At 43.5% G+C, this 16,102-nt stretch overlaps 1 protein-coding gene across 1 annotated transcript in view; it reads left to right on the top strand.

Moving 5' to 3' along the window:
• The first annotated feature begins 492 nt into the window (after window positions 1–492).
• The window catches only part of PLAGL1 (PLAG1 like zinc finger 1), a 51,485-nt gene continuing 35,875 nt past the window's right edge, over window positions 493–16,102 (top strand). Inside the window, exon 1 of the mRNA XM_075087821.1 lies at window positions 493–725. The gene's annotated coding sequence lies outside the window, so the exon portion shown is untranslated. The remainder of the gene's footprint in view (window positions 726–16,102) is intronic.

Here is a 16,102-nt window from a genome sequence, read left to right as displayed (position 1 = left end):
TTATGGAGAAGGTGGAAGCACCTCAAGGATGACCTCTGACAGGACAAGAAGCAGCAGCCACAAGTTGCTTCAGGGTCGGCTGGCAATGTGCACACCTCCCTTCCTCTGCCCCTCAGCCTGTCAGGGTGCAAGTCCGCAACAAAACCCCAAGATAACGAAGCAAAATCGGTATATGTGCAGGAAGTTCTTAATGCTGTGAGGTGCCTTCCTTGGGAGTAATTAACTACCACCAGCGCAGGTGAGGGGGCTTGTGTGGATTCTTACAAGCAGGGACAACTCCGTACGGCCGCAGTAGTGGCAGTGGCAATGCCAATGCCGGCGGTCGGAAAGCCGCGGGCCGGGACACTTACACTTGCTTTTTAACAAGTTTCCCGGCAGCGCCGTTGCAGAGGAGGCCCTTGGGCGCCCGCGGCGGAGCTCCACCCTGCCCGGCCCGCCTCCGCGGTCCCCCCGGCCCGGCCGGGCACCGCTCCCCCCCGGCCGAGTGGCCGCGGCCCCGCCGGAGCGGAGCGTCGGGGAGGGGACGGGACGGGACGGGAGGCGGCCCGCCCGCCCCTCGGCCCGGCCCTCCTCCGGCCCGCCCCGCCCGCCGCCGCCCCGCCACCGCCCCGCCGCCAGGCGTCTCCCCGGGGCCGGGCACCGCTGCGGGTACGGGAGGAGCCGCCGCTGCGCTCCCCGGCCCAGCGCTGGGGGAGCGGGCGGTGCCCGCGGAGCTGGGCCATGAGGTGAGCGGGGCCGCGCCACGCCGGGGGAGGCAGGTGAGCGGGGGCGGCGTGCGGGGCTGGGCCGGGCCGGGGGAGCTCCGCCGCGGTGCCGAGCCGCTCGGGGGAGCGGGGGACGCGCTCCGGGCCGGCCGGCGGGCGGCGGCGCTGAGGGACGCCGGCGGGGCGCTGAGGGGCGGGGGCCGGGGCGGGCGGGCAGCAGCGCCGAGTACCGGGGCTGGCGGGGCGGGCCGCCCGCCGCCGCCGCTGCAGGAAAGCGAATTGCGCCACATGTGTCCGCCTTCAGGAGGAGACTTTATTTACTTATGTATTTACTTATTTTCCCTTCTCCCCCTCAACCTTTCCCAAGCCCTAGCCGCTGCGCAGGCTCTCCCGCTTCTCCGTCCCCTGAGCCTCGCCCCAGAACGGGGTAACGCACCCGGGCCCGCTCCAGCCCCTCATCCCTCCGGGAACAGAAAGGCCTCAGGACCGGGGACTGGGGGGGGGCCACATCTCTTCGTCGTCCTTTCGTGCCTCTCCTCACCCCACGGCACTTGCGGGGCGTTAGGGCAGAGCGTGGGGCAGCGGGCGGATTCGGCAGCGGCACCCCTCCGGCCCAGGGGAACTGGGGTCCTGGTCCGGCAGTTTTGGTCTCGTGTGAGGAACCGTCCGTGGGCCCAAACGTGCACCCGCCGCTCGCAAATGGGTCTTGACGCCTGCCTCAAAATCTCGGCCGACAGAAGCGGCCGCGGCGGGTTTGCATCGGTTTTTCATCCCCCTTCGGTGGGGTGACAACCTGCTGCAGTCGAGTCTTGAGCTGTCATTGACTCCTACGGGAGACATGACTTTCTTTTTTTCTGGGGGGAACAGGGATTTGCCACATTGTATGATTTACTTTTTCTTAAAGTGCATAACTCTCAGATTTCAACTTTCTGTTGTTTTTTATTTCCCTGTTAAAAGTCTGCGCCCCACAGCCAAATGACAGTTCATTTTTCTAGAAAGGTGAATTCGGGACAAACAAACCCTTCTCTGAGGTCTGTTGCTTTCCCTGTGTGACTTGAGCATGACAAGTATGTTCCTCCTTACAAAGGAGGACCAATAAGGCTGTTTCTGTAGAAGATACTTAAAGTAGTTGATGAAGAGCATGAAGTAGTAGCTGTCTTTAAAATGTGAGTTTAAATATACTCTTCTCTCCTCAGCTGATACTTTCAATTTATAAAGGAGTGTATAAGACAAAATTCAGGCTATGTTTTGGGGTATATTATATGTCTACATACGTATTCATGTGTGGCCACTTTGTCCAGCGTATAGGATTATTCATATCTCTTTGATGATGAGGGTCTTCATGAATAAATACAAATGGTACATGCATTCTTTTTCCAAGAAGCGGTAGAAGATGTGCTTGGCATTATTGCCAAAAGGTTAGCAAATCTGGCTCTGACAGAATGAGGAAAGAAGTGGTTCCCAATCTGAACACTTGCATCTCTCGGTATTGCAGTTGTAAAATTAACATCAGCATGTGTGACCTCATTCTTGGTTGTCCCAGTGCTTAGCAGAAAATCTGGCTGTTTGTGCCGCTGCATGTGATTACATATCTCAAAGTGTCAAGCAGTCCTGTCCTGACTTGGCAACTTCTCCTGCGCAACAGGAGTGTCTCTCTTGTGAGGTCTGCAGTACTCCACTGACACCACACGTGCAGCACCTCTGTTGTGCTCTGACCCTTCCCTGAGGAGAAATAAAGATGCTGTCATTGGGAATTCGCCTTCACTGGTCCTTCAGGTCCCTGCTGTTGGTTTGGAGTAGTGCGCGGAGCACTGCTCCGCCTCTGTGCACGGGGAGCGGTCACGCTGTACAACACGAAATGAAGCTGTGCTGGGCAGGTGGTTCTGGGTGGAAACCAGATAGTTCTGCTAATCAGAAGTATGGATACAGTGACGGGATCAGTGACAAATTGTGTGATTATTATTTGATGTTGTGTGTGTTTGCTGCTGCGGTGCCACTATATGTGCAGTGTATTTTCCACCATTAGCATGCACTTCCTTGCCCTGCATTGTAAATCAAAGCAGTCAAAATCTCATTTGCAAACCTAATGGGAGCCGCTATAGATCCTGGAGTAGTATAACTGCGTAACAGGCTGATTGCCACCGCGTTTTGAACTGTTGAGTGCTCTCAAGGTGTATGTCTGACATTTAAACAGGACCTGATCTTTCTGAGCAGGCAGATGCTACAAACTGAAAATAGGATTATTTGTGTAGGAAGTAGAAGATGGGATGAGTGGGAATAAAAGCTAGAAATAAGATCAGAAGGCCTGTACCAGTTTCTCTGGACCTGCGCTTTGCAGTGAGAACAGTAGCCGGAGGTTTGGAGAGTTCAATACAAGAAAGCACATAAACACATAAATATTTATTTCTTAAAGGCAGAAGGGGCTATTTGATCATGTAGTTAGTTCTCCAGGTTTAACCAGGTTGAAGCCTTAGACTGACATCTTCAAGTTGATTTAAAATTTCTGTTTTCAAGATAAAAATGAAGAGTTAAATCTGTAGTGCATTGCTTGTAGGTAGACTGTCTTTTAACGTGAGCACTTGTTTTGCGTTCGTTCAGCAGACATGTAAGCCAGCAGGTCACAGATTCATACTCTCTGGCTAAAGAAAATAACTTCTGTTTCCTTTCAATTCTGTAATCTGCTCTGCAGCGAGAATCCCTTGGTGTAAAGCTCTGTGAGCACAGACATTTCTTCTCTCCCTGCCTGCTCTTCTGCCAGGACTCGGTGGAAAGGAAACAGCGTAAGATAATTCCCCCCCAACTATTGAGACACAGTTATTCTACAGTGTGTTGCAGGAGCTGGACCTGAGTTGCTCTCCCTTTCCCTCCAGCTCCTAACTTCTTGGCTGATGATTAAAAACTGAAAACATCAGCCACCACCCCACCCATAAGTGAATACACACACTGTACTTAAGGCAGTCTGTGCTGGTGTTTGGTATAAGTTTTCATGTGTTTGAGCATGCGACATTACACCTAACTTTATGAACCTAAATAGTCCTCTTCAGTAAGAGCAATCTGGATCACAAGATGTTTGCAGAACCAGAGCATATTTAAAGTATGCATTGCCAACTAGTTCCCTACTGGCTCCACTGAGTTTTTATTTTAAGATGTTCCTGCTTTCAAAGATAAGCATGAAGCAAACGAGACTGCTCTAAACACCAAGAGAACAGCAGTCACACACTTGTACTTAAGCATGTGCAACCATACAACTAGCGACATCATTTAATTGTCACTAAACCCAGAAGAAACTGTTTGTTCTTTTCTTGCATGTGTGGAAAGAAGTAGGAAATATCTTTAAATGATGCCAAGGATGCTGCTATTTTGTGATAACTAGCAGGAAATAGCAAGAGTTAGGACAGAAAGAAGGTCAGTCTACTTGAATTCTGTATGGGAAAAACTTGAAAGTTGATAATAAAATCTAATTCCACACACATCCCAAGGATAATCAAATAAATACTTAGCAAAAAAGGAAAGCTAGAAGCAGACTTATCTCTTTCTTCCATGCATTCATCTGAATATGGGCTATTTGGAATTTGCTGTGAAAGAGCGTTTTGGGTTCCACATGTCTCTGACATGATCTAGACGCAACCGTTCTTTCCGGTGGTCTTTGTCCATGTGCTTCTCCTATTTCCTCTTTTTTCTTGCTTTTTCTGCCTGTTACTGATTTGTCCTCTAAAATCGCATGAGTTGCAGTGCTAAATCAGGATCCAGGATGCCTTTGTAAACTAATTCTGCCTTGCAGAACAGAGTAGATCTGCTTTTATCTTTCTCCTTCCTGCACCTAGAGCACTATTTTAGGAGAAGCTACTTCACAAACAGCTTGAGATAGCAAAATTTAGGCTTTCCAGATAGCATTAACTACTCCTAATTCCAAGCTGGAATGATGATACAATAGAGATTGTATCATAAGGCATGGATTTATAGTTCTGATGAGTTGGAGAGATAGCTTGATCATGCTGATTACCTCCCAGTGTTTTCTCCCATTCAAAGGACACCCCTGAACACACTGACACAGTATATTCTCTTGCTTAAACCCCTGAAAAACTGCAGTGGTAATAAAATGCAGAAAAGCGTGCATTTCTGGTCCTTGTGGTGCGTTGTAGAAGGGTTTAAACCTTGATTGTTGTAATTTTTTTCCTCTGGAGAGCCTCAAGTTTCAAGTATAGAAAGATTTGGCTCTTTGAGTTGCTAATAAATCCTTGAAGATATTAGACAAATATAAATTAAAACTCCAGTTCTTGTCTGTATCAGTGAAGAGCCTGAAAAGGTAGCTGTGCAGAACTACTGTGTGCATTTCATCTTGTTATTAACTTAGGTGCTGCTATTGGAGTGCAAAAGAAGATGTAGGGAGTCTTTCAGGAGTATCACCATGGCCTGCTGTGAGTGGCACCTAGTCCTGACTCTCCCACAAATAATTGCTGGGGAAGAAGGCTTTCCAGCTCTGTCTGACCCACAGGGGTCAGAGAGTAAGTGCTGATGCTCATCCCAGCCCAGCTGCTGGGAGCCAGTCCTCTGTGTAATGTGGATGGATTCCATGTCCCAGTTGTTTTCTCCTCCATTTCTTCCTCCTCCCTTGCTCTGGGGGAGGTGGGAATGGATCTGTCCTATGAGGATGCTTCTTCATTGCCTGTTTTATGTGTGTCTTAGGGAAGAGTAGGGGAGTTGTCCCTTTTGTGTATTGAGATACAATAGGACAGCGGTCATTTCCTGAATGTCTGGAGTGATAGCATTCTTTTTGGCTTCCATGGGGCAGTGGGGCTCCTGACAGAAAAACTTGTGCTTGTGGTTAAGGTAGTTCAACTGGTGGCTGCCCAGGACTGCATGTGGCACGTAGAGCTGTTTCAGGGCTAAATGTCAACTCTCTCTGCTGAGGGGTGTTGCAGATGACCTGCACAACCCAGACACACTATGTGGAATGGCTCACCACCTTCACTGCACAGATGGCACCATGCTTTTTCTTCACAGTGGCACTATCTGTGTTAGGGAAAGTTGTGTGTTGCCAGTTTGGGAGCTCTAGTCACTCCAGAAGGGCAAGATTAAACCACAGATTAATAAATCTGTTGTGTTCATCCTGTTGGGAGGCACTGTCCCCCTGTCAACCTTCTGATGCCATTGCCTCTCAAACAATCATCTGAAGAACTGTAGCAAGAAATGCATTTGCAGCAAATGCAGAATAGCAGCTGGTAGAATGCATAGGGTGGTGCCACTGGTGTGGTCGACTGTGCGCATTGGGCATACAAGTCACGGGCATGGTGTAGGTAGGCTATAGAGTCCTGTAGTATAGTCACACAGAGACAGAGAGTGCAGAGACAGCCACTGTGCTCCCGTGCAGTCCATCTGATACCTAGAGCAGACAAAGACAGGGCACAGCATTTGCCCCAAGCCTTGTACCGTGGCACAGGTAACAAAATCTGTGTAGGTGTGCTTTGCTTTTCTTCAGGGCATGTAATAGTATTGCACATAGGAAAATACTAGAGTAGCAATATCTAACCTGGGCTAGCATATACAATAGCAAGCAAATGTAATGCAGTGAGCAATATTATACTTTGCTCCTGCACTGCGACTCTTGCTTCCAGGTTCCTGTTGCTATGAATGGTGTTGAGGGAATCTTGAGGATAAGCAAGGATATCTTTTGCAAGAGTGTCACGTATATCTTTCAGAGAGGCGACAGCAGAAGTCCCATGTGCTTTTTTGGCCATAAACTGTCACTGGAGTTTTGTTGTTTTACTTCAGCTAGAACGTTATTTCCATCACCACAGCTGTATAATGTGATCAACAGCATTGGTTTGAAGTAACATTAGAATCAATACAGCTTTTCTAAAGATTACAAATAAAAGTGCTGCAAGGCTGAGCAATAAACAAGTGATTTATAAAGCATTAACATTCTCTTGCCCTGTGCCTTGCAGATTGATGTCCAAAGAAGACACCAAGTATCTAATCATTATATTGTCCTGCAATAATAAACAATGGAAGGACCAGTGAAGCAGATGTTAAAGACATAGCTAAGCTAGTTTAAAGTTTGTTTTGTCCCTAGAGGGGTGGATATTCCTTCTTTGTCAGATGGAATTACCTCCAGAGTCATCACCGCAGATGCAGAGTGCAGAGAACTGAGGGGAGTATGAAAGGAAGGGAAGCAGCGATACTGAGCAAAGATCTGGAAAGAGACGGTAAGTGAAAGTCAAAGGAAAGATCATGAAATACTGGAAAGTATTAGCTGAAGGGAAGAAGTTACCAAAAACATAACTGAAGTGGGACTGAAGAAACAAAAGAGAAACTGTTAGATGGAAGAACAGTGCAAAAAACCCAGAGATTTGTTTTGTCAGCATAAGAAGTTCTATTTTACTTCAATTTTCATTTAGTCTTAGCAACCAGCTTACCTTCCTGTGCAGAGGGGCAACCTTTTTAATGTTCTAGAAAGCAAAAAGACTGTACATATGTGGCCCAGGATGCTTTCTGGCTTCTGATTTTTTTTTCTTGTATCTTGGTGGGAGTCATGGCTCACTTGCATCATTGAGTTAGTAAAAGGCATTAAACCCTTTTTAAGTGAATAAGACAAGCTAAGAAGAAATAATGTAACTCTTTTCTGCTTCAACTGCACTTAGATACCTCACAGCACCCATATTAATTGAACAAGTGACTTAATACCTCTCACAGTGAAATAGCAGCAGATGATTTGCCTGCTGAAATAAGGTGATTTACCTGTTGAAACACTACCTTTTTGTATTCTCAGGGCTCATCTGAGAGAAGACCAGGGCTGCTGGCCAGAATTAATTCAAATGCACTAGGATAAAACCACTCCTCCCTCTTTTGGTGGAAGAGAAATTTGAAAATTAGCACATGATGTATCCTGAGGGGATGAATCATTTGCTTCTTGTAGACCTGGCAGCCAAATAGCCCTTCCTCATTCTGATGGTGCCAAGCACTGGGAAGAGATCACTTAGTGGTTGGTCCTCAGTGGTAGGTGCCAATGAAAGTAAGAAAAAATGTGTCAGGTGAGGATTTCTACGGCTTGGGGGAAGGCTGATATATCCCAAGTATAGGAAGGAAGATGAAACCAACAATTTAAGTGAAATTTAACACAACCTGCAGCATTGATTCATCACAAAGCCAGTGAAACTGATGTATTTCCACAAAATGTTTTGGTTTCAGTTAACTCAGTGTATTCAGAAAGAAATAAGTTTTACTGGAAATATTTTGACTTGTTCGTGACTCACTTGCTTTTACAAACCTAATATTCCTTCCCCCGCAAAACAAGCAAATAAGCAGGCAAAGCAAGCACATGTTTACTATAAAAGGTGTAATCTTGAAATTTTGTAGTTCTGAAAAGTATTCTCTGCTTTCCCTTCCGTGAACCCATTGCTGGGGGTGTTTGTGAAAAGTTTCTTACCGCTGTGGGGAGACTCACAATGTCCTGGTTTGGACACCTGTTGCTTTAAATTTTTACTCTTGCTTAGAACAAAAAGTTGCAGAGGCATTTTGGGTCTCCTGGAGGTTGCAGATGGATTGTAATGATATTCTCATCACTGGTTGGGCCCGGCAAGGCTTCTGGACCTTATTACTTCTCGCATAACAGATGCCAGTGACAAGAATAATTTTCACGCTTGGAAATCATCTTTACTTGACCTGTGCACATTTACATGCTGTTCTTCTCTCTAAAATGTTCTTAGTGTGAGTGATAGATGGAATCATCTCCCTTTTTAATGCATGAATTTGCTATACAGATCTTTCACTGAGTCTGCTAAGGTATGTGGAAGTTTTTGGTTAATAAAAGTGTATCCTAGTTTTCAAGTATTTATTAAATAAAATTAAGACATGCTGCCCTGACCAAAACAGAGCGATTGACAAGGAAGAAAACAGAACAAGGATAAAAGGGAGAGTAAATCGGTTTTCCCACTTTATCTGATTCTAAAAGAAAAGAGAAGTCTGTAAGTGATTTTTTTTTTCCTGTAAGTTGTTTTTATAGTTTCAGTCATTTGTCAATGTTGAAGCCTGAACCTCAGAACACTTCAGTCTTTGCAGGCCTCAGCACCCATACAGGCAAATATTTACAAATCTCTGGATCCCTAGCAGAGATTAAATACTCTGTTACAGAGTGTAACAGAGTTGCAGAGTGTATAAGAGGATGTTAGAGGTCATCAAAGTGACCGTTGAGAACAGGTTGTGGGTCTCTGTCCTTTAAAAAAACATGTTGTCAGATTTTTGCTAAGTTTTTTGTACCGCTTTTATCAACATTAAAAATATCAACATTTTAAAACGGGAAATTACAAAAATGAATGTGGACTTTTTAAACTAATAGAAAACAGAGTATGAAAATGAGGTTAATTATTTTGTACCCAAATCAGTAAAGCGGTTCACAAACCAGTTGAAGACAATGTAGACTGACTGTCTTTTTTGATCTGTAAAAATACTAGCAGGATATATTAATTTAAAACTTTTTTCATGTCAAATTCACTCATTTTTTAGACTATATACGTCTCTGAATAGTCTTTATGGTCAGTGATTTGCACTGATTACTTTATTAATCATATAATTTAGAAAAAACGATAATCAGGTTATAATTTTAAAACTTAAATGCCAACCTGATAGCAAAAGTTGCCACGCATCGACTTAAGTGCTAAGGTTGCTATCATACTTCTAATAATATATTTGGGTCCCAGAATCTTAAATTGCATTAAATTGTAATTTTAATTTCATTTATTTTGACAAGGGTGTTCTTCAAAAGTTGAATCCATGGAGCTTACAGGACAGCTTAAAACAGCATCTTTGTGGAAAAAGTGTGACCTGTGCCTTCAGTTTGTCCCAGCAGAGCACTGGCTCTTCAATCATACTGATTCTCCCAATGCAAATCTAGTTAGCAAGTCATCAGTGACCATTTATTAGAAATCTGTTGGGTTTTTGTTAACTTTGTAGTAGATGTTGGGGAGTAGATGTTATGGTGCAACAAGTAAAATACACTTCAGTAGTTTGTTGACTGAAACCATCTAAGTATTAGATAGTGAACACTTAGGTAACCTGAAGTTCTCCTACTTGCAGACCTCACATCCCATATGAACATCTGACAGAATATGTTCATGTAGGTTTTATAAATTGCTAAAATGACCTTGTGGTAACTTGGGGTGCAAATGTCAAACATCTGAGTTGTTTGGCGTTATTTTTCATTAGCTCACTGACCCATACTGAATGGGTGTTTCAAATGTCAAAGTTGGAGTTGAAGAGGTCATGCAACGGGGTGAAGAAATAAGGACAAATGACCTCTTGGTGAACTTTCAATGAAAGGTTAGAGATCACACGATTTTTCCTGCATTATTGTAACAAGTTTTGCTATATCAGGATAGCTTTTAAATGAAGAAATGTTGTTCCTTGCCCCTGTTGCTAGAGCCCTTAGAGAAGTTAAACAGATTCCAAGACTGCCCCTGAAGAAATGGCATACAGGCAAGTAAGTGACTGTAATAAAAATGCCAAACTGCTGAAATACTAGGTATATTTTATATCTGCCTGTACTTAGGCAGGCATTAATCCATGGTGCACCAAATTTCAGGTGCCTAATTTAGTATTGATACAGAAGTTAGGGTCACTTATTTTTAAGTGGTTTTTTTTTCATTCTGTGGAGGTAGTGGCTGAACTGTTCCTTTATCGGTCTCTACAGGGCTCTTCAGCGCTGGCCTTGTTATTCTGGTTTCGTAATTCCTTTCGCATTCTCCTATGCTGAAAAAAAGAAGCTTGCGTAGACAAGAGCCAGTCTCCTCTAATGTATTCAAGTTTCAGTTTTGCTGCAGAAAAGGGTAGAACTACGTTACTGTGCAGGATGAAATTTTAAACAAGCACGAACACCGTGACTGTAATGCCACATCTTTGGCTTCTTGTTTAAATAATGTGCAAGAAACAGCACAGAATCCCAAGAAGGTTTGTATACCATGCAATTACCGAGAAGGCTTCCAGTCCAGACCTTGGAAAGGCAGGAGTCTAATTATAACTCTGTGTTACAAGCTGTCAGTATGAGAGAGCAAGAGGTTCAACTGATCTTTAGTTGACAGTGGGCAGCAACTTTTTATCTCTCCTTTATCTGAGAAACAGGTTACAGTGCTGAGTATGAATGGTGATTCATTGTGTTGAATCTGCATCTATATCAACATTTATTCAACAATAGTCTATGAGCCACAATTTTTTGAATCACATGGCTTCATAATCAAAGGAAAAATTAAGGAAACAGCGAAGTAATAATTGTGAACGTGCATAGCTTTCATTAATCAGGCATATATGCAGTATTTGGAGGATTTGTATATTTTTAGAGTTGTGCACCGTAGGCATTCTAAGCACTACTGTGAAAATAAAACCACTAACACTAACATACCCTTTAACAAAAGGCAATAAGAAATCACTTCTCAGGTTACAGTTTAATTCCAACAGAATTAGTCCCTGATGGTTTAATGTAACGGCTCTCTTTCAGTAAATTAGTTTTAATAATTGCCCCTTGCACCTGTACCGTATGAAGTGGTAGATTGCATTTTTCATGCAGTATCCCACCCCAGCCCATCCATGTGTGCCAATGGGAGTGAAAGGACATGGGTGGTTTTGTTGCTGAGTTTGCTGTTGGCAAATCCAGCTGCTGTTGGCAGAAAATCTGAGTGTACAGGTTGCAGCAAACAAATTGAGGAATGTGACAGGCAGCTGTTATCCAGTACAAGGCTTGTGGCATTTAATTGAACAAATCAGCTACTGTTGTCTCTCTACCTTGAGTATTAAGTTCTTAGTGAAAACTCTTTGCTTATGCTTTAGTTTGAGTTTTGAGGATGTATTAACATTATCGTTGCTTCCTTCAGGCAGCTCAAGCCATTCTCTAAGCCTGAGGCCTTTAGGAGTAGACAGAGGAAAGAAAACATTTGTAGTAGCCAAGATGCTGTTAACAAATAGTGGGGCATATTACGGAAGAGCGTTAATAATGCTCTTCATTAATAGTACATAAATTATGTATTAGACATTCAGCTTTCATGAAGCAGCTAAAGAGACAAAGCTGCTAAACCTGTTGAAATCACTGTTCAGATCATATGTTGCATCTAAAATACCTGTAAAAATACCAATACTCTCGACCTGAAATCTTTTTCAGGTAAAGCTTCCTCAGTTCTATTCATTCAGAAATGAGATGGTCATTTCACAGCGTTAAAATTTAAAGCTGCTAAAGAGTGAGAGCAAGACTCTGAAAGAGAAATTTGACCAAATAATTTGAATATTAATATTTACATAATATAGCAGCAACATTGCACTATTGCAGTAGCACTGTAGGATGCACCTGGGTGATGTTGTATGTATGTGTAAAGTTTGCGAGCATCTGAGGCTGAGAGGTTTTAGATTACCGTAATTCAAGCAAGATGTGTGAGGTAAGGTGTTGGCTTCCAGACAACAAATACTTTTTTATGATTTCCTGAAATTTACTAATGTTGCTGAAGCACTGGCTACATGTGTATCCCCCTCTCTGGGCACAGGAGCAGCTGTTGCACTGTGCGGGAACTCATTGGTCCCTCTGTCTCCACTGTGGGTTTTGCTCACCATGTTTGGAAAGCAGGTGGCTGCTAATGAGTTTTATTTGTAGAGAGTGTTAAAGCCAAGGCTTGCATAAAATGTTTTCTGAAGCTGCAGGAGACTTGTTGACTCTGCAGTAGGCTGCCTGAGGAGGATGCAGGGAAAGGAAGGGAAATCTCCCTGCTACCAGCCTGTCCAGTGGAGAGAAGTGGCAGTGCCCTTCCTGAGAGGAGTGTTGGGATGCAGGCCTGAAGCGATGAAAAGAGTTTAGCCAAGGTATTGAGGGAGAACAGGAAAAAGTGCTTTTTCACGTGACCTTGTACAAGTGGGTCCAGTGTTTATTTTGTGCCAGTTCAGTCCTGAGTTTCAGGGAGTAGACCAGAGTCCTCTCCACAGGCTCATTGAAATGGAAATGGTTTTGCTGTGGAATGCAAATTATTTTAGGAATGTTCCTGGGTCTTGAGGCTTTTTAAAACTCACACTTTTAAGATTTTTTTTTTAAGCTTATTTTAACCAATTCTCATAACAAAACAAGGATCCAGAAAGATCATTGGTGCCTTGACCCTGACCCAGCAAAATATGAAGTGTAGGTTTGTCTTCACATGTATAAATAGTTCCCTGCAAGTCAGGATCACGATCCCTGCTGGATCACAATCAAAATGTTGACTGCTTTGCAAAGCCAAACAACAAGAGCAGCCCTCAGTAAGGCAGGCTGGCAGGAGATGCCATTTGGTATCATTCCCTAGGGATTTGTCTCCCTATTGTTATTATCACTTTTAAAAAATACTATTTAATAGCATTTCTTCTATTATCGGGACACTGGAGATGGGCAAAGACTTGTACATGATGCACTGTCTACCATAGGTCTTTTGCTGATCAAAATAGTGGTCAGTCAAGCGATAAGAGGCTAGGAAAATTATGATGAGAGACAGTACCATATTTCAGAACAGTAAAAACTTCGTAGAAACAGGGAGTGGGACTTGTTGATCTTTGTGTTTCTGGAATCAGGACACAAGATATAAAATGGATTTCCTTTTAATGAAAATTGGTTTTTTGCCTTAAACTGAAAATAGACTTGGATAGATTCGGTGCACAAGTGGACCGTGTTTGATGATGCTACATGTTGAGGCGATTGTAACCAGGTTAGAATATTGATCAGTTGGTGCAGGGAGTGGAAAGGCAGGACTTTTTTGTGTATCCAACTTTTACATTCGATATATCTTCGGCAAAATAATAGCCAACTGATCCAAAAATTATCAAAATCAATAGGATATCTTATTGCCTGACCTCCTGAAGACACTGGAAGCTGATAGTGCTCTTGATTGCTTGCATGCCAAGGCATTTAATCTGTAGAGACATGTATATAGTTATAAAGTTTCCTTCAGCAGCAGGACTAGTTTATATATTCGTATAGTATTTGCATGTGTGTATATGCACTCTAAAACAAGTATCATGAAGGTATACAAAATATTCCTAGTAAACACATTAGAGAAAACATATCCTCGCGTGCATGACTTATCCACCCACAGCCTGCCTTATGATTTTGTGCACTGTTCTTTTACATCTGCATAGTCCCTTGTAAAAGAGATCTTCCATACGTAACTTGGGTTTTTCACTATTTTTTACATTCACAAATAAGACTTATGTTTGAAGAACTTCTGTAATATCAATGAGCCAGAAATCTGGATCAGGGACACAAGTGTTTGTGTTATACCACTTAAGGTCTTTGCATAATCAAAGGAAAGGTGCGGAGTCCTGTACCTAAAGAAAAAAAATTATGATGGCAGAAGAGTTATCCTGTTTTATCATTATAAAATAACTCCACGATTTGAAAAAAAAATGTAATTTTATAAAAATACAAGTATATATTATTTTATGTGATAAATTATGAAGTGATTTATAATGTCATGTTTTCTCCAGTGAGGGACTCTACATGTGGTAGATACAAAATGCACAGAATTTCACTGTTGGACGTGTTTGAGTTGTACTTAGCATGTACTAAATTCTGATTGTGGATGCACATGGGAGACTGACACAAACTTCAGAAAATCTACATAGGTTTCTCTGAAGATGTTGACCCTGCATATTAATTTTCTCTGCTAGTACTCCATTAATACTTAAATAATTTCTATATCGTTATGGTTTTCCTTTCTGTTCATGAATTTGGGAGAACAGAAACCATGTCAGCAGAAGTGCACTTAGCCCAGCACGAGCACTAGCAGTAGCCGAAAGAGAACAAGCAGGGACACCAGTGGAATGCTAATACTGTGTAATAGATGCGTTGCCTACTGAAGGTATGTTTCCTTCTGATGGATGCAGCCTGAGACATAAGGTATGCTGAAAGTTAAACCCCAGCAACGGATTTCTGTAACAGGGGAAGACAGTCCTTCCTGATTTAATCTCAGTGTAAGTAGGTTAAGTGTGGTTTTCCTGTCACATCTTTGCTTGTATATTTTAGACATATCTGCAACCGTATTGCTTACCATAGATGTCTTGAAAAACTGCTTTTACTTGCGTTTTACCTTTACTCAGTTAAAATGTAATAAAAGGTGCTTAGATAACAATGTAATCTACCTGGTACTGTTGTGAATCTATAAACGGGTTGTCCTGGATGTTCTTCCGAGTATCTGAAGTATAGCAGGGTCCTCTTTTCAGCTGCATGAGTAAGGTGGACAGATGACTTCACAGCATAATGAGAAGAGTCTTTGGGTGACTGCTTAACTAATGCATCTCTTTGGCATGCAGCATGAAACTGGGGCACGTTTTTGAGCCATATAGTGTTAGATCATTAGAAAGAGTATGCCTGTGCTGACAATTGCCATTGGTTTTTGACATCGTTTTTGTGTGGAAAGCAATGTAAAGAATTCTATAATACCTCTGAGGGCTTGGTGAGGGGCAGATGCTGACTGGTTCAGAACAGCCATGTTTCTGCTGTGATGCAGATCTTTGTCTCTGCATGGCATAGGTCACTTTTGCAGACAGCATGTTCTCTTGCCATCTACAGGTGGCATCATGATGCAACCATAAGGGTATCGCCCACAGTGTCAGTGTGGCAGTATGAAAGCTTTTCCCATTGCTGCCACTTATGTCTCTTCCCACATCAGTGCCTGCTTTTCCTCTGGCTTTCCGGAGCATGATGCCCCGGAAGATAGATGTACCTCTTCTGGAAGAGAGTGAGGTCAGTGGAAGAGCTCTGTCACATGAACCCATGTGAGAATGCTGTAGTGCTACATGCAAGACAGCTGTCTTGAACAGCTAGTTGTAGTCTGATGTTGCAGACGTTGCAAAGGTCCCTCAGAGTGGTTTCCTGGCCTCCCTTGCCGTGTAGTTTGTTTGTCTCTGGTGAAGATGAGCTTCAGGGCGAGTAAAGCAAGCGCTGGTTGGTAAAACTGTGACATCTTCCTAGAAATCTGCAGTGACCTGCAGTGGATGGGATCTTGGGTGAGAACTGCATTCAGAAGCTTTAGCAAGGTGCCATCATAGTATTTTCCAGGCACAGTAGGAGTAGAAAGTGGAGCCTTTGCTGCCCCCCTTGCTGCCTCTCAACACGAATGACTGGTAAGCAAGGTAGTTATCAAGGCTCTTGTTGGCAGCCTTCACAGATGTCTCATGGGCATCATGAACAGCCTGGGAGGTCTGGTGCAGGCTGGTTTCCCTTGCTGTGCATTTCCTTGAGGGAGTCACCCCTCTTCAGGTGCAGCAGTGACCCCAGTCCTCATGTAGGTCCTCCTCATGGACCATACCTGGACACTGGCTGTCTGATTTCATTACCCCTACATCCTCTGCATCAGAACAGAAGGGGTAACAGGCATTGCCTTTCCCACTGTGGATCCTGCACATCC

This window comes from Phalacrocorax aristotelis, chromosome 3 (genome assembly GCF_949628215.1).
Source record: "Phalacrocorax aristotelis chromosome 3, bGulAri2.1, whole genome shotgun sequence".
Classification (NCBI taxonomy): domain Eukaryota; kingdom Metazoa; phylum Chordata; class Aves; order Suliformes; family Phalacrocoracidae; genus Phalacrocorax; species Phalacrocorax aristotelis.
Note: the sequence above shows the minus strand (reverse complement) of the source record. Positions and strands in the feature narration are given on the sequence as shown.